The sequence below is a fragment of the Lytechinus variegatus genome, chromosome 10, assembly GCF_018143015.1.
Source record: "Lytechinus variegatus isolate NC3 chromosome 10, Lvar_3.0, whole genome shotgun sequence".
NCBI lineage: Eukaryota > Metazoa > Echinodermata > Echinoidea > Temnopleuroida > Toxopneustidae > Lytechinus > Lytechinus variegatus.
Window position 1 is genome coordinate 32965194 of NC_054749.1, and position 19921 is coordinate 32985114.

The window sequence follows — 19921 nt, forward strand, 5'->3', positions numbered from 1 at the left end:
TTTACATGGAAATTTAACTTGATCGGGTCACCCGATCAAATTAAAATATCCGTGTGTTTTTGTCTTTCAATTAAATCCTATTCCAAATCATGAAATGGGCTGAAACTTTCAAGATATGTTCTTTGTCTGTAACTTTTGGATATCTAATCACTAAATTTATAAGATAAGTGCTTGAATGCCCATTTTTTTAGTTTAAAACAAGCATCGCCGAGAGAGGGCGCTATATATCCAAGATTTGAATATTTGAAATTTTCTCAGAGAAGTGCAGTTGGAAAAATATCTAACGGTCTCTACGCTTCAGTAAGACTGTCATATTAGATGATATTCAATTATCATTCACATTATTGACCCTTTACCAAAGCTATACACAGTCTTTAAGACATGGCCATTTATGAAATTTATAGAACACAATGTATGAAAGAGCAGTCGAAAATATCTTAATATGGCTTAATATCAAAATAACTTTATTACAAAAACTTTGATGTGTTTTTTTTTATTGAACTTTCATGGATACACTTCTCTGGTTTTTCAGCTTTCATCAGGACCAAGATGATATTACAGACTCTCCCTTCCTCAAACTATTAAAAGTACCATCAAAGAAAATAAAAGAGATATTCAACGAAAACCCCCCAAATATATATATATCTTTCTTTTAATAAAGTATAATCTGTGTATAAAAATAAAGCTACAGAAGACTTTCATATATACAAAAATCATTTACATTTAACGAACATCCTTAGCTGACCAATTAGAGCATTCTTTAAAATTCAATTTTCTTCAAAAAAAAAAGTTTTTGTCATTGTTGATAAAAACTTGGAAGACCATATTTCTTTGCATTAATATGAATGTTGAGAAAGATATTACAAATGTTCATAGCACCATTTTACTTGTTGGACTCTATAAATATCTATGATAGTATTTGGCAATGTTCAGTAGATAGAATTTGTTTAACATCTACAATATCCTCTTTGATATGTGAATAGTGATATGCATGGTACATTTACCAAATATATCAGATTTAGGTATCATCAGTTCAGATGATTGAAGTATAACTTAAAAAGATGGTAACATCATTAGTTCCATGCAATATAGAAATATCTTTTCATCAGTCAGACCATGTTCAGAGAATGTGCCCATTATTGAAATAATTAATAATAGATTAATAACTTATAAAAACAAAATATATCATTATATCACTCTGACCAAGCTCACAGAAGATTAGTTAAATACCATAAATGTGACAAACTGAAACCCATACAATGTTGACTTAAATAAATGTCAATTTTCTCATAGTTTGAAAAGGCAGATCCTAAGCCTTACAACACAACTACTTGATCAAATGTCCAAGAACTTCAGATAGATACATGCAGTTGTAGAATAAACTCAATTAACAATAACTGTTGTTTTTTTTACCAAGAGTAGGCATTTCAGCTCTTATGAACTCCTAGCGGGTCTTAGCGGGTCCAAATATGTCATTACCATCCCTCACCATTCTAAAATGTTGAGAGGCTCCCTTTGTCTGGGATCCTGGTGAGTTTCATTAGGTTTGTCTGTCTTTGAAAATTCTGGAAGGAGGTTCTGTTTTTGAAATTGAAAACAAAAAATATTATTTTTACAAAAAGGTCATCCAAATCTCAAGGGCTCAAAGAGAATAATGGATACAATTAAAATTTTCCACGAAATAAACAAGTAACTTTTTATTGATACTTTTATTTGTTCCTCCAACACCACACATGGCTTAAGTAATTGATTTTAGAGGCTACATGTATAAATACATTTTTCTTCATTCGGGCAACTTAGGCTAAGATGAAACTCTCACTGAGGCTAAAAACAAAATATTTATCTGTCACTGAACTTGGTAACTTAGCAGATTTCCAAATGCTGTCTTACAAATGTGCTTTGTATATTGTGGAAAAGTTACCACCAAAAAGATGAGGAGTTGGTGTTTCATTAAGTGTGAGATAAATTTGGAATACACTGTACCTACATTTTGATGGACACTTTATGGACTTCTCAAAATTCACTGAAGTTCCAATGACTATGTTTCCTCCAGAATATTAATGAGATCATAACGTTCCAACCTCTTCAGCTCAATTACAAGTTGATCCAGAGTAAATGGCATGTCATCTGGAGCATTGCACTGCCAGTATGCTAACACTATTTCTGTTGAAGTGCACTTGCCAGTTTTACAACTTGCGTCATTTACCACATCAATGTCTCCTTGTTTCAACCCTAAGAGGAATAAAGAATAAACATTCTTTTTATACAAAGTCTATTTTTAAAATATCAAAACAATATATTACCCCAAAAGAACCAGACTGAATCACTGTAATGCAGCTGATGCATTTTATTCCTTCATTTCAAGAAAAATCTTTAAAAAAAAACCCATAGCTTAAACCTGACAACAGCTGGGGTTGGGTGGTAAATGAATAAACCCTTCCATAATAATCGCACTATGCAACTATGCTTCTTATTTTCTTGCACATCTTTCAAGATAAATTTTGTGACACCCCGGTAAGTGGATCCAAAATCACAAAACATTTATTAATGGTATATCAGACCCAAATTGCTCCAAAACATGTTTTTTGTGTTCAAAGCCAATGAAAATGGATTTATTCATAAATATATGATTACCAGACTACCTTTCACTTTCTTGTCCTGAAATTAATTGATTTTAAGTTTTTAACATAATTAGGCTTTAAATAGTGTCTGCATCATATTTGGTTCACAAAACAAAGAAAGAAATAATTCATTAAACAATAAACTACACCAGAAACAGACTTTTAAACCAATGCTATTTTTCAAATATATGCCTGTGAGCAACTTGCCAAATAAATCTGTCCATTCATAAAACTCACAATCTAATACTAAAATAGGCTATCTACTCTGGGTTGTAATACCTGTGTCTTCTACTAAAGGCAACAAACTTCTTTGTATCCCTTAAGGCCAATTTGTATCATATTATTACTAGCATTATTATCATGTTATTATTATTGTAGAAGTAGCAACAGATACTAAATTCGAAAAAATTTGAAAAATACTCAAATCAACATCCAAGAAGACTTAACGACAAAGAACCAGGAGATCTACAGAATGGCATACAAGAGTGAGAAAGTGAAATCTGCTTGGACAAGAGATGGTCGTATATTTGCTCTTCTCAAAACCACTGGCAAGGATGGAAAGGAAATCATAAAGCTCATTACAAGCGTCCGTGATCTGGAAAATATATGACACTGTTTGTTATTTTTATCAGGCATCCCCCTTTTTGGAATGTAACACTGTAAGGTAATTGTATTTCTTACTCTTTTTACTTTTTTGTTAATTCATACACATTGTTGTCACTTAAATTTATCACTTATAGTGCTGTACTTGTGTCATAATGTTTGAAAGAAATGTTTGTAATTCGTGCAATAACCAATACCTAATACAAAATGATGGTCAAATACCAGTCATTACGAATAGGTGCATATCTTGTGAATTTAATGAAAAAACAAATTTTGACATTCCTAGTCGTTCCAGTTATTATGATAATCGAAAATTTTCAACCTTTACAAAAGAAATGTGTGATAGAAATCTTCTTTCATTAATACATGTAAACTGTAGAAGTTTGAAGAGGAATTTTGATCACTTAGAATGTTTTCTCAACGATATAAATTTTGAATATTCTATCATCGGTATTACTGAAATATGGCTTAAGGACGACGATAATAATTTTCTAACCCTCCTAAATAATATATTAATTTCTCAAAGTCGCAATGAAAAGCGTGGTGGAGGAGTAGGCTTTTTTATGAACAATAAAGTTGCCTTTAAAAGGCGACCAGATTTGGATATATTTAATGATGATCTTGAATCAATGTTTATTGAAGTGTTTTGTAAACAAAAAAAACTTATTGTAGCAGTTGTGTATAGACCACCAAGTCAATCAATTGTAAATTTTATAAACTGTTTAGAAGTGCCTCTAGAAACGATTGTAAACGAAAGGAAGGACTGTTTTCTGGTAGGAGATTTCAATATTGACTTATTGAACCACAGTGCTCCTTACACTGCAGACAGTTTTATAGATGTATTATCAACTTATTTACCTTCTCCCCTAATATCACAACCAACCAGAGTCACTCATGTATCCAGTTCACTGCTTGATAATATTTTTACAAATATACCTGAAAAAAATTTACATTCTGGCATTTTAATCTCCGATATTAGTGATCACCTTCCTGTGTTTACAATTGTTGATACAGATATAGAAGTCACCGAAAAATGTTTTTTTAAACGTTTGTATGATGAACAAAATATAATTGGCTTTTGTGGTTTATTGAGAGACACAAATTGGAATTTTCTTGATAATTTCACAAATGTCGATGCTAGTTTCAATGCCTTTATGGATATTTATACATCCTTTTTCACACAAAGCTTCCCAATTAAGAAATATAATTCAAAAAAGAAAGGTAAAATCAATAAACCTTGGTTTAATCCTTCATTAAAAAAACTTTGTCAGAAAAAATATACTCTTTTACGAAAATTTTGAAAAACCCTACACAGCAACGGGAAACTAATTACAAAAGTTACAGGAATTTCGCGAAAGAGCAAATTCGAAAACGTAAACGTGAATATTTTAACTCCAAATTTAACAATGTACGTGGAAAGATAAAAGACACTTGGAATGTTATCAATGAAGTCCTTAATAAACCAAAGCCGCGTACACAATGTGAACAGATGGTGAGCAATGGTCGTGAAGTAGAGAATAAGCAATCCATTGTAGACATGTTTAATGAATATTTCAGCTCTGTTGGACGTAATGTTATCAATAATGCCCCTAGTAGTAACAAAAACTTTTGTGATTTTTTAGGTAACAAAAACAGCCATACAATGTTCTTTAAACCAATAACAGGAAAAGAGATTTTAGATATTGTATCCACTTTTAAAGAAAATAAAAGCCCAGGTCAAGATGCTATTACTGTTAAAGTTTTTAAACTATCAATTAATGAATGAACATTTTTTTTATAAAACTAGCAAACCAGTTAAGCAAAATGAATAAGTCCACACAATTAATCTTTAAGACCCAAGTAGACCTTGAATAATTTGATTATGCCAGGTTCACTTGTCAAACCTCAAATAAACTTACCAACTCTCTCAGCAAGATCTCTCCAGTCTTTGATAAGAAATGACTTCTGAACATCAAAGTATTGACAGAACTTTTTCAAGGTACTAACAGAAGGCATGAAATCCTTCACAAGAAACTTTCCAGTTTTAGCTTGTTGTACTAATTCATGGAGCTGTAGCAAAGAGAAACAAGATAAAATGAAAAGATCAGGGATCGTCTTAAAGTGACCTTTCATTTACAAATCATGGGGAAGTCAAGGCTTATCTCAGAACAGAGAAGGGATTCAAGTCTTTCACTCCGCTGCTGCGGGCCTGGGGTGTTATGTAATAGACACCGGTATGTCTGGGAGGTCTATAGGAGAGCAATAGTTAGTAGACTTACCAACCACATGTAAACTGCCTGTTTTCACTTTGAAACGTGCAACTTCACAGTGGTTATCTATTTTGGTTTAGCAATCAAGAGACCTGCTATGAGTCTAGGAATTGGGATTGTTGAAAACTGGAACTACAATGATCAGAAGTAAATAACCATCATGAGTTCGGTCAAATTCGTGCTGTCCAAACTTTTATTGCATTAGTCCGACAGACGCTCTTGACAGACGGATTATATAATGCAAGTCGATTGGTGTTTTGCAAATTTCGTATTGTTTCAATTTCAGTCAGTGGCTGGGCCCCTTAAACTCTTTGCATGACAATAATATGCAAATACAGCACAATATGGAAGAGTCTGAACATTAATGATGTTGAACCAAGTAATAAAGCTAACCTAGATAGTATCAATATCCGTTGACAAGCACTTTTTTGGGCTCAAGAAAAGAATTAGCCCGACTACAACTTCTGAACATTCACATACAATCATGTTTGCTACATGTGAGCAAATTGAGTCGATCTTAGAAAATCCATGTTCAAAAACTGGTTAAGACTCCGTCTGGCAGGAACATTAGTCTACTTCTAATTTTGAATTCAATGTTTGTAGGAAAACAGGTGGTGTACGGTGAGTCAAAAACAGCCAAATCAAACTTTTTATACCATCTACATACAGGTGGTTTGAATGAAAAGCCTGTTTTTTACTCGCTGTACGGCCACCATAGGGGAAATATGACAGTGCCATAAGTGCTATTCAATACTAATAGCTGGATTTATAGCGCTTTACCCAGACGACACAAGGTATTACCACACTGCCTTATAACCTTGAGCTTGTAAATAAAGAGGCTTTTATAGGAGGAAATTATAATTTGTTAACAAATCATTGTGGCTTAGCGGAAAATCAGAATAGCCTGGTGGTTAAGTCGCTGCCCGGAAAGCAGTAGATGGCAGGTTCGAATCCCACTGGTTCCAATTTTTTCTGACTTATGATTTTCATTACAGATCGAGCATACAGATCTTAAACTTATAGGAGTAATCATTTTAATGCCGAAAATTTGTTAACAACCTTGATTTTGAGAAATTGTTTTAATAAGGAACAATTTTTAATTTAGGCCTTACTTCTGTGCCCTATTCCCTGTCATTCCGTGCATGTACTGTTAAGCCATTGTGAAAAATCTAATTCTCAACCCACTGACACTGATGTGGAAAAGTTCTGCGCAAATGCGTTTTTGCCATTGCCTTAACTGCAATGTGTTATTCCATTTGGCATTGCTTTGTCATATTTTGGTATCATTTTGCTTAATAAAATTGGTTGTGACAAATTATGGTCTACTCATACACAGAGCTGCGATTGATCCAATCAACTTCAACTCTATGGAAATCGATCATTGTCATGTTTTTTTCTACACACAATTCTTGGTGAGAGAGGACTTTGGTTTGCTTTATATCGTTCATTTCCCTGGTCCCTTGAATGGTGGCAGCGGTGGGATAGACCACACCTTCAAACTGAGCATGTAAGAATGAAAGTTAAAATTCTTAAAAAGCACAATGGTCACTTTTGCAAATGGTAGTATGCAAACAAAAGCTTTTTATCTTTTTTTACCGTTTCTGTAAAGTCCCCTGTATTATGGTAACAGTAATTACTCTATTATTATGTACATGTATGCGCTTAAATATTGTGTTTCCTATCATTCATTATTACGTGACATGACATTTGGTCCTGCAAAAATTGCTTTGGGCTTTGTTTTGTCAAAGATGTAGGGGTTAGGTTTGCAATAGGGTTTAAACTTTAATGCTAGGTTTGAGGAAGGAGATGAGCTTAAATCCAGGGTTGAAGTTTGTAACTCGATTAGTGTATGAATTTTATAGTGGAGCATTTGTCGCCAGAGCAAATGTCAAGGAACCCACTTTAAAAGCACTAAATGGGAAAAAGAATAAAAAGTCATATCTGACATAATTTACCGGCCGTTTCCTTGGGGGTATACTTGGAGGCTGAGGCTTTGGACCAACCACAGGTCCAACATTGTCCTTGACAGGTAGCTTCTGGAGAGGAGGGTTGACATAGTGGGTGTTATTATCAAAATTCATGTATGTATTCGGTTCCTTAGGTTCTGTTGAATGGTCAACCATGTTTGAGTCTCCATGGGTGTTCATATAGGTTGGATTGTTCTTTGGAGTTTCCTTCTGTTTCAGATCCTTTTCCTCGCAAAAACTTTCATCAGATCGTCTCAGTAATCGGGTGAGAGATGATTCCTTTCTTGGGCATTGTTAAATGTGTGAAGATCTTTAGTAGGTGGTGATGATGGTCTTTGAGGATGAGGGTCCAGGTGAGTACTTACAAGGTTACTGTGAGAATGAGGATCAACAAGGGCCACATGGTATGGAGAACCAGGACTTGGTGTCCTAGAACTTGGAATAGGCCTAACTGCTGGGCTTAGACTATTGCATGCAGTTGGCGGACTGGTTAATGTACAATCACCAGAAGAGTTCCCAAATCTTTCATCACCTACTCCATTGGAAGGAAACACAAAGGGGTTTTTAGAAGTCACAAAACTATCTCCTTTCAGGGGGGTAGGTGAGGGTGTCGACATCACTGAATCTAAACTTGCGATGCTCTCTCTTTCCCTATTCAAGGAATGTGTACTGCATATGCTTGCATTACTGTTGTGGTGGTGTAACGGCGATGAATTTCTATTTCCCGGAAGGTTCTGCATATTGTTCTCTTCATCTCCGACTGCGGAAATATGATTGACTGATGGGATGGACGCCTCTCCATTCTCTCCTGCAATATAAACATCCATGTGAAACAAATATAATGCTGAGAATTTAGTTCAAAGTATATCACACTGAACATGTTGTTTGCTACCGCATACACTCGTAATTCCGAAGGTTCTGATATTCCGAAGGTTCGTTATTCCGAACGTTCGTATTTCCGAAGATTCCTAATTCCGAAGGTTCGTTAGTCTGAAAACGAAATGAGGTCATAATTCTGAAGGTTCATTAGTCCGAAAATGAAGTGAGGTTCATAATTCTGAAGGTTCGTTAATCCGAAAAAGAAATGAGGTTCGTAATTCTGAAGGTTTGTTAGTCCGAAAACTAAATGATTAACTAACCTTATTTCGATTTTGGACTGACAAACTTTCCGAACAACGAACCTTATTTCGTTTTCGGATTAACGAACCTTCGGAACAACCAACCTTATTTCAATTTCTGATTAAGGAACCTTCGGAACATCAAACCTTATTTCGTTTTCGGATATCAGAACCTTCGGAACAACGCCACAAATGTTTGGATTAACGAACCCTTTTACGTTTTCGGATTAACAAACATCGAGGTATAGGCAATTTATGTGTTTCGAAATTATAAACCTTTGGAATAAAGAACGTTCAGAATAACGGAGTGTAATCGTTTTCTACACCACTGGCCTAGTGATATCTCATGTTTGATCTCGGAGTTATTAGCAAATCAGATTGCATTGCACTAACTACCACTTTACAAAGTACATTAATTTCACTCTCCAACATGCTAAATACCATAATACATTGTATGTGCTTTTCCTGATGTGTCTTAACCGGGATCAAAACCCGATTTCCTATACTGCGTGAGGTGATACACTAACAATTCAATAGAATCTATTCATTAAAACTTTAAGATATTTTTTATGATTACCTATCATGCAGTCATATCTCCTCTGCCTATATTGGTAAGGGCCCTAATAATAGCATCAAAATTTTTTTGAACATACAAAATAATTATCCCCTAATCCCCACCTTCCCCAGAAGGTGCCTAAATTCACATTTTATGTTTTCAAATCCATCAAAATGGCCCTTCATTGTCTTCACCCATTTTCTTGGAAGTATAATTTATTCTTTATCAACCACCCTCAACATTAAACAAAAACCAGATATTCACAAAAGTCAATTTAATGGTTTTCAAGAAAACCTAAATAACTCGGGCTTTATAAAAGTATATGCATTTTTTAATTCATGTGACTTACCATTATCGTCTTGTTTCAATTCACTGCAAACCGTCTTGATTTTAGAGGCATGTTTTGATCGAGTGACCTTCACTTCATAGTAACCTGATAACATAAAAATAATATAAAGAAATTTCATTCATACATCCCTGAATGACAAAAAAATTTCACAGATATTACAAGCTATAAAGTGATGTCAAAGCAATTTACAAGTCTTTAATTTACATTGGTCTTACATATAAGTGTGTAGTTTGTTGTTCAGCAGTGGTTTGCAAAAAATAAAAATAAACCTTGGCAAACAATTCATTTGATAAATCAGAGAAAAATCAATCTATTTTCTCAGTGTCAGAAATCGCAATAGTGATTTAACAACTGGAGATTTCCTACATGTCCTTGTGAAACTTAAAACAAACCTCGTCATAAAAGATCAATCAGTGGTTAGACCTGAACATAATTTGACCCACATCTCATTATTTTGGCAGTCAATGAAACAAATGCTATTGGTTGAATCAATAGTACCTTTAGAAACAAATGCTTTAGATTTAAACAAAACCTTTCAAAAACAAGTGGAATGCCTCTGGCCGTCTCACCTGCATCACGCTATTCAATATAGCAGCAGTGCTGACTTTGAAAACTACTATAACTCGCACAAGATGTTCAGTGATACTTGACTACTCTTATATGCAAGTTTTATGAACTAGACCAATAAACTTACAGAGATATGATGGTTATTCAACAACAAACAAACATGGCCAAAGTTCATTTGCCTTACATGACCTTTGACCTTGATCATGTGACCTGAAACTCGCATAGGATGTTCAGTGATACTTGATTACTCTTATGTCCAAGTTTCATGAATCAGATCCATAAACTTTCAAAGTTATGATGGGAATTCAACAGATACCCCCAATTCGGCCAAAGTTCATTGACCCTAAATGACCTTTGACCTTGGTCATGTGACATGAAACACACGCAGGATGTTCAGTGATACTTGATTAACCTTATGGCCAAGTTTCATGAACTAGGTCAATATAAGTTATGCTGTCATTTAAACAAGTGGAATGCCTCTGGCCGTCTCACCTGCATCACGCGGTTCAATATAGCAGCAGTGCTGACTTTGAATACTACTCTAACTCGCACAAGATGTTCAGTGATACATGGTTACTCTTATGTCCACTTTTTATGAACTAGACCAATAAACTTACAGAGATATGATGGTTATTCAACAAAAAACCCAACATGGCCAAAGTTCATTGACCTTACATGACCTTTGACCTTGATCATGTGACCTGAAACTCGCACAGGATGTTCAGTGATACTTGATTACTCTTATGTACAAGTTTCATGAATCAGATCCATAAACATTCAAAGTTATGATGGTAATTCAACAGATACACCCAATTCGGCCAAAGTTCATTGACCTTTGACCTTGGTCATGTGACCTGAAACGCGCACAGGATGTTCAGTGATACTTAATTACTCTAATGTCCAAGTTTAATGAACTAGACCAATAAACTTTCAAAGTTATGATGGTAATTCAACAGATACCCCCGATTCGGCCAAAGTTCATTGACCCTAAATGACCTTTGACCTTAATCATGAGACCTGAAACTTGCACAAAATGTTCAGCGATGCTTGATTACTATTATGTCCAAGTTTCATGAATCAGATCCATAAACTTTCAAAGTTATGATGGGAATTCAACAGATATCCCCAATTCGGCCAAAGTTCATTGACCCTAAATGACCTTTGACCTTGGTCATGTGACGTGAAACTCATGCAGGATGTTCAGTGATACTTAATTAACCTTATGTCCAAGTTTCATGAACTAGGTCCATATATTTTCTAAGTTATGATGACATTTCAAAAACTTAACCTCAGGTTAAGATTTCGATGTTGATTCCTCCAACATGGTCTAAGTTCATTGACCCTAAATGACCTTTGACCTTGGTCATGTGACATGAAACTCTAATAGGATGTTCAGTAATACTTGATTAACCTTATGGCCAAGTTTTATTAACTAGGTCCATATACTTTCTAAGTTATGACGTCATTTAAAAAACTTAACCTCAGGTTAAGATTTGATGTTGACGCCGCCGCCGCCGCCGTCGGAAAAGCGGCGCCTATAGTCTCACTTTGCTTCGCAGGTGAGACAAAAACTTAACCTTTGGTTAAGATTTGGTGTTGACGCCGCCGTCGGAAAAGCGGCGTCTATAGTCTCACACTGCGTCGAAGGTGAGACAAAAAACCCAATGCCACATTTTACAGAAGGCTTGATCAGTACAGGATTCGTGTGGCCGAGGTTAAAAGTAAAATATGTTTACAGTACAATCATTGATTGTTCTTACCTGGTTCATCATTACCAATGACTGTAAAAGTGAAGATACAGTCATGGCAGTCTGGATTGGTGATACTAGAGAGAGGCCAACGTAGCAAGTGTCTAGGAGGACTAAGCAGAGCTAGACATAAGCTGGATGTATTGAGATGTAAAACAAGCTTCTTATATTCTTCTATAGCTGAACCTTGTATTGGAGATACTTCCCAGCTTTCTGTAAAACAAGGGAAAACAATATATCACGTGAAATCAGACCTGGGCAGGAATAAGGAATTAGAATTAACTATCTGGCATGATCGAAACTACTGGCAATGAATCTACCTTTACACAGTAGCATGCAAACAATAACAAAATTGTGAGATACATAGAAACATTTTCCCTGCATTTGCAAGGAAGCTTCCTCTGAAAAAAGGCTATTCAAGGTTTCCTCAGTACTAAGCCCTCAATATCAGAGGTTGCTACAGTGCATGGTTTCTACCAGTAGGCTTTAGATCTTAGTTTCAATCATAACGCTCTGAAAACCACTTTTCTCTTTCATACGCAAACACAGGTTTCAATTGAATTTTTTGTGGGGTTGCTTTCCAAAGTACATATCCCAAACCTGATAGTTTTATTACATGTATCATGACACTTGTGACAAATACTGTATAGGCTGTTATGATCGGCCTTAACATCGCGCAAAAATACTGACACATTTTGTAATCAGTGCCAATGTCCCCAACATCAAAGCTTTGCTAAAGCAAACATCCTGTGTTGTGAAAAACATGGAAATATCTATGTGCACCCGCGAAATATTATGTACGCAAAAATAACAGCTTACAAATACAGTAAGCTGTAATGCACATGATACCAGAGACTATTCTGACCTCTTATCTCAATTATTTATAAATTATTATTATTAAATCCGAAGAAATGCTAAATGAAGAAACTTCAAATTTTTCCTCATAATAATAATAACAATGGTGGATTCTTTTAAAGTGCACACAAAATTAATGACATAAATACAAATATTTATGATGTTGATAATGCTTGTGATTACGTTTTAAGTTCATTCAGCCAAACTGACTGATAATTTTCTCGATAATTCAAGCAATAGCTTCAGATGTCATGTTCTCATATCATGTTCAAGAAAACGCTTTTAAAAAATACTGAGAACATGAGAAAGGTAGTTCAAAAATTGCTTTTCAAAATAAGGGGAGAAAACGGGCTTCAATTATTGAGACCCCTAAAGCAGGTAGAACTGCATAGAAATATAATTTCACAACAATTAAAATTTTAATTGATGTAGGGCTTCTGGGTTTCAAAGAAAAGCTCAACTATATTCTGTAAAGTCCCATAGTTATGTAAAAAACTGCTACACATGGGAAATGTTGTGTAGAAGTCATAAAATGTGAAACAAATTGCGATGAGATGCCATGAAAAATGAAAAAAAAAAAAGTTATTAATATGTGACTCTGGTGTATAATGACATTAGCCTACACATTATTTCCAAATCCCGATATTGGTATTTGTGGACCATGTTCTATCCTGTAGATTTATAGAAAAATGATAGATTGATAAAATATGCCATTTAAAAAATAGCAAGTTTTGAACCCTACTCTGTTATTAAGGTTCTTTCTATACACTAAAACTCTATTTTTAATTGCAGTGAAGAGTTGTAAATAAATAAAGACTTCATAAGGAAGAAGAGGGGTAAAAGAATAACGTAAAGAAGAAGAACAGGAAATGGAACAAAACTTACGGTGTTTCCATTGTTTCTTCACAACTTCATTCCATATTTCAAACTTTGAATTTGATTTGTCCAATGCTTCTTTATCATTGAAAAGAATGGATTCATCCTTCAAGATGATAGCCCAATAGAACATATTGCGTTTGTCATTGCGTTGTTTGATTGTCCCTCTTTCTGTCCCGATAAAATTGTTGTCGGTGAGTTCATAGCGTTTCTTCAAGTCAGACTTCGTTCCATGTGCTTGGCGATAAATGCTGAGGCACACATCACCTACATATGACCCCAAAATGGAACAATAATTATTTTTAAGGATTATTAGGAGGAAACCTGGAAAAATAGGATTATAAAGGATAAAAAACATCACAATATTGCCTCTATCTTGAAATATGCATAGATTTTCCCAAATAAAACAAATGACACTAAAATTGCCAAAGGAAAATGAGAATTGCACATCAACTGCTTCTTTCAACTCATAGCGGAATCAAAGTAGATATGAGAGAAATGTTATTAACAAGACAATGAGTCATGTTAGCGCATTCATTAATCAAACAAGGAACGTCCATCTCTCATAGGTCCCTGATTTGAGCATGTGCCCCGCCCCTCTTCCATGACAACAGCACAACACAGAGCTTTAATCCAATGCCTAAACCATTCAGCCATGCATGAGTAACTGACTAACTTTGAGTGTTTTAGAGGCTATGTAGCCTATAGGAAGAGGGGATTTCTAAGACAGAACCCTATCATAATATAAAGATACGAATTCAACAACATCAACTGTTGAAACATACTGTAAATTGTTTTCCACAGACCTACAGACACCCTGATGTGTAAATTTCTATTGTATTTTTTTTCATTGGGGCAAAGAGTAAAATTAATGCAAAAACAAGCCAACAAGCATTTTTCAATTCAATCGTAAATATGAATACAACAATTAAATAATAAAAGTATTAAACAGAAGAGATCTTTAGTATTAAAGCATTTGACTTACCCGATGTCGAACTCTTTTCTAATACTACCCATCTCTGGAAAAAAAACATAAACAACAAAATTAGCAATTTAGGGCAATACAGATAATAACTTAGAAATGATAAATGTGTAAGCATGCAGGATCCAAATGGTGAACTAGAATTATATTTCCTGGTTCATATCAGCATGGACCTATTGGGGATTTTTAACTTCACAATTTGGGTAAATACAAGGAAATAATGATTTTTATCAAAAAAAATGCAAACAGAATACTGTTGTACTAAAGATATGTGAAAGCAGGATCCAAAGTGTTCATGAATCATAAATGACCTTCTAAAAGGCATGACATTTTCATGGGTCATCAAACAAATTTCTGAATCAAGAATTAACAATGTTGCGGGCATGTGGAAAAAAATATTGATTTGCAATTAAAATGTAAAATACATATGTAGGACATTTATTAATATAGCTTGTATATATTCCTTTATACAAATTTTGTTGTATAATTTGAAGCACTTTGTGTGTACAGTATCATGACGTCTGTATTTGCTGTATGATATGAAAGGAAATAAAGTTTTGATTAAAATGGAAATCATTCCTCTTTTAAATATGTAGGTCATAGATTTCCTATTATAATAACTGAATGGTCTAACAATAGATGAAAAGCACAGATATGCAGCACAGCACTTGTTCCTGATGGCTCTCCACAGTGAGCTTATAGAGTTCACATCTAATTCAAATTGTCCATTACATAGCTTTCCATACTTTTCTTCAAAATAATCTTCAGGTTTGAAGGTTTCCATAGTCAGACAGATAGCATGAAGTAATTTATAATTCACCAAATGATTGTCATGTGAAGTTGAATGATGGTAGGAGTCAAAAGTGAAACTAAAGAAAGACAAAAGTGTTCTTTCTTGGAACTTGGTAAAGTCCTTTAAAGAAAATGAAATTGTTCTATATAGCTGATTCGCAATACATCAGGAATATCTTTTCTTTTATTTCTTCTTTCAATCCATCTCAGTTTCCTTTATATTTATATTTCGATAATCACTGGATCAAATTTCTTCTTTTCATATATTTAACCAGATACTCTCATTTGTGCCTTTGAATTAAAAAAAATAACATCACACATGAAGATTTCATAACTATCATGCATAAATCATAAATGTATCCTATGTATAACTAGGTCAGGTACGAGGTGATACAAACTTTATCATATTATTAGCCTCCCCTTGCTGTTTATACAATCAACCGAGTCAATGTTGTTTGTATGCATTGTCCTTCTACCGTATGAGTGCAGAATAAATGGGTCTCAATGAAATTAAAGGGCAAGTCCACCTCAGAAACCCATCCATACCATCATTTTTTTCTACAGAAAATTTGCATAATTTCCTTAGTAAGCAAAGAGAATCACACTGAATTTCCAAGAGAATGATGAATGTATGCATCATAGCGAGAAAATATTCTGAACAAACGTGCAGTTTGGATGTTGGAGTTGATGGCCGTCCATAGTTGTGGTTGATTGGATCAATCACAATTCTTTGTAAGATGGGGCCCTGCCATACATAAAAAAATGAGGAGCTAGAACTAGCTGCCCCATCCCTCCTAGCCATTAAACATGTCACTAGACCATTCTTGAATATTTAGGAGACATTGGTGAACATGAATAAAATAATAATTAAAAGATAAATCTATTAAAGGACAAGTCTACCCCAACAAAAAAAAATTATTTGAATAAAAAGAGAAAAAATCAAACAAGCATAACACTGAAAATTTCATCAAAATCGGATGTAAGATGAGACAGTTATGACATTTTTAAGTTTTGCTAAATTTCACAAAACAGTTTACATGCACATCCTGGTTGGTATGCAAAGGAATGACGACTGATGACATCACCCACTCACTATTTCTTTTGTATTTTATTATATGAAATAATTTCTCCTCAATGTTAAGTGCAACGGTGATCAATTCCTCCCTGAAGGTGTGGAATTAGCATTGTTTAATACAATATGATTCAGTCAAATCGGTCCCTATGGTCAAATCTCTAAAAAATGAAATATTCTATAATTCAAACAATAAAAAAAAGAAATAGTGAGTGATGGACATAATGGACTGACTCAGAGTTGTGCATATCACTGTTTTGTGAAAAATAAGTGAAACTTTGAAATGCTATAACTTTCTCATTTTACATCCGATTTTGATGAAATTTTCAGTGTTATGATAGTTTGATTTTTCTCTATTTATTCAAATCAATATTTTACTGGGGTGGACTTGACCTTTAATATAAATGTTAAAAAAGTGTTTTATTAAAAGAATAATTCTAGGAGGAATTATATTCATTCCTTTAGTTCTTTTCTCTGAGGAAGTTCATTGCATTCTAAAAATATTCCAGAATATCAGTTAAGCTTTGCTATGTACAAGCATATTTGATGAGGCTGAGTAATGTTTGGTATTTCTGAAATGTACAAAGGCAGACAATAGGACTGCCAGCAGTAAAAAGGGCAATAGGATTGGCTTTGTTGTTTACATTGTTAATTTCACTGAGGTAATTAAAGAGTCTTCTAAAATTAGGGTTGCTCTTGAAACAAGAAGAATGTTCTCTTTAAAGACAATACTAGAAGCTTCCAGAATATTGGAAATTTATAAATATAAGCTGGCAGTTTCTTCAAGGTCGTCATCATATCGGATCAGAACTCAGTGTTTCACACCAGACTTTATGTCAGAGCATAGTTTATTTCCAAATAGAATAAACATTTATCTTCTGTGGAATTATTTGTACACCATCAATGAACTGTTTGCAGTTATTTTAAGAGAGGAATTCTCACCTCTCAAGATCATCAACCTGTTCTACAGAATATTTATCAACCCATGCATTGCTGAAATCGACTTAATATCATCATCAACTTCGTCTTGTTTTCACGAACATTTCAACTCACTACAGTGGTCGCATGCAACATCAATGTCACCATCGCCAGTATTGTGAACTTTAATTCAGGGAATCTTCGCCACCCAACCTGGATATCATTTGGATTTAAACCTGGAATATAAATTTGTGGACTAACCAGACCTGATTCTTTAATATGTAAGATAACTCAGTATTTTGTTTGATTATTTTGTAATTTGTTCTATGTAAATAAACAATAAAGAAGAAGATAAAATTCTTTTGATCAATTGTTTATTTGTTGTAGTAACGTTAGAAATGTAAAAAGCTATCTCTTGCTTTGTTTATCAGTTTCATTTCCATTGTTTCTATGACTTTGAAAGGTCACATGTTTGTATGCCATTGACTGGCATGAGAAAGCCTATAATTTAGGAACTACATGTAGTTTCCGTTTACTGTAACCCTGGACACAATGACATTTCCCTCCTTTTTAAATTTCCTGTGTAGATTCGTGTTCCTTTTATATGAAATGTAATGTATACATGCATGTATTATTGGATGAATGAATACAGTTGTAATGAAATACATGAACATCATGGTCCTTTTCAGGAAAATAATATTAGGAAAAAGATACCCCACCCGGCCACCCCCATCCCTCTATTAATATCATCTTGCATTTCAATTTGAATTCAATTTGAAATGTTTTGACTTGTAGGCTGACACAACTAAATTTACTACCATGGCAAGTCCTGGTTAAATGTAAATTACTTCATGATTAATGATGTGGTTCAATCTTACTAATATAACCAATTGTCTACTGAAATACGTAAATCACAAAGGCTACATAAAGAAACACCTTGTTCCAGTAGGCAATGGCTTAAAAACAAATAGCCAGTCTTACCAGGGCAGCTCTTGATTCTAAAACATGAGTCAATGCTCCTTCGATGATGACCTCATGACCTTTTCCTTCCATTATGTTAATCTTCTCAGTTGAATCTAGAACATTCCATTTTGCACATTTCTCCTGAAAAACTGTGAAATCTCTGCACAAGGATTCTTTAGCCTAGATCTCTGATGCCTTGAAGAGCATATTCCTGAAAATAAAAAACATAAACAATATTAAAAAAAAATCATCAAAATTTACATCTGAATACTAATTTGATTTACAATCACTCTGGGGCTCTTGATGAATGTTCAAAAATGTGGAAGGGTCAGATTTTCAAGCAAAGGCATTATGATATGTAGTATCAGCAAATATCCAAACTATAGTTTAGTGGATACAGTGAGGGATTTTCAGTTTAAATTCTTCTAAAAGCACCAAATTTGTTTGGAGAGAAGATTGAAGTTGAAAAACCATACTATTTCGATTCTGCCGGATCAAAATTGCCACTGAATGATTTGAAAACGGACACAAAAACTGTCCTTTCTTTTTTATTGTCACATGATGCAATTAGTTGAAATGTCTTTTATAGGGTGCTGGATTGAATATTTGAATCCACCCCTTCCCCCCCCCCCAATGAAAAAATATACCTGGCAAGCTTACATACCAATCAATCAAGTACCAATCCAAAATATATATTTAACGAAAGAAAGGTAAAAAGGATGGCCTAGCTTGATCTTATTGATACTCCTATTCTACCTAGTATTAATGGTGGCAGCGGTGGGATCATTTTGAGGATTCTTCATACATGGGTTTTCTTGATCATACTTGGCCCAAGTAACGGTCTCAAAATCAACATGATGATGATACTGGACTTCTGGAGTGATCTGGAAATGATTTTTTGTTAGCTTTCTGATCTATCATGCCTCTAATTTTTGTTAGGAACGTTCTGAACTGAGTATCAAGGGATGGCGCTAGGCTGCTAGCTGGGTTTTTCAATGGGGGGGGAGCAAGGGAGATGACCTTTCTTTTTTTCCAGATCACTCACTTAGAACTACATGACCAATAGGCCTACATATTTTTTATACTTTTCATGCCTCTCTCTCCCTTTTCTTTGAATTTCGTTTTTCCAATCCTCTTTTCTTTTATTTTCACCACTGAAAATATCAAGAGGGGTGACACACCCCCTTTTAGTGCCACCCCTGACTGTATCACACCTAAATGGGACCATAAGTCTATTAAATCACCTCTCATTTATTGGACATGGCCATTTGCAATTATGTATTCAATTTCAGGTAAAAAGAAAAACATGTTAAATGTCAGTTAGGGAAAGAGGAAGGGCTGATATTATGATGTTACTTTCTCTGAGTAGGCCCTATTCAATATCATGTTAGAAACCTTTGAGACTCCCATGATATAGTCTGGTAAATATTCCAATATGTTGGGAACAATTATCATACTTTAAACAATCAGTATAAATTAATTTCATGTTTCTAACAACAAAAATACATCAACTTATTTCCCAATGTTATTTTTTTAATCTCTAATGGATTCCCATTTTGCTTTGGGATATCATCAGATCATATGGGATCCGATCAGCTATATAGTTCCATTTTCCTCTATTTATTTAACCACCCCCCCCCCCCCCCCCCCCCCCCCCCCGCCTTCCCGGAAATAGACATGTGCAG

At 34.4% G+C, this 19921-nt stretch overlaps 1 pseudogene; it reads right to left on the reverse strand.

Moving 5' to 3' along the window:
• Positions 1-1594: 1594 nt before the first annotated feature.
• On the reverse strand, positions 1595-19646 carry LOC121423210 (annotated as a pseudogene).
• Between the last annotated feature and the right edge of the window lie 275 nt (positions 19647-19921).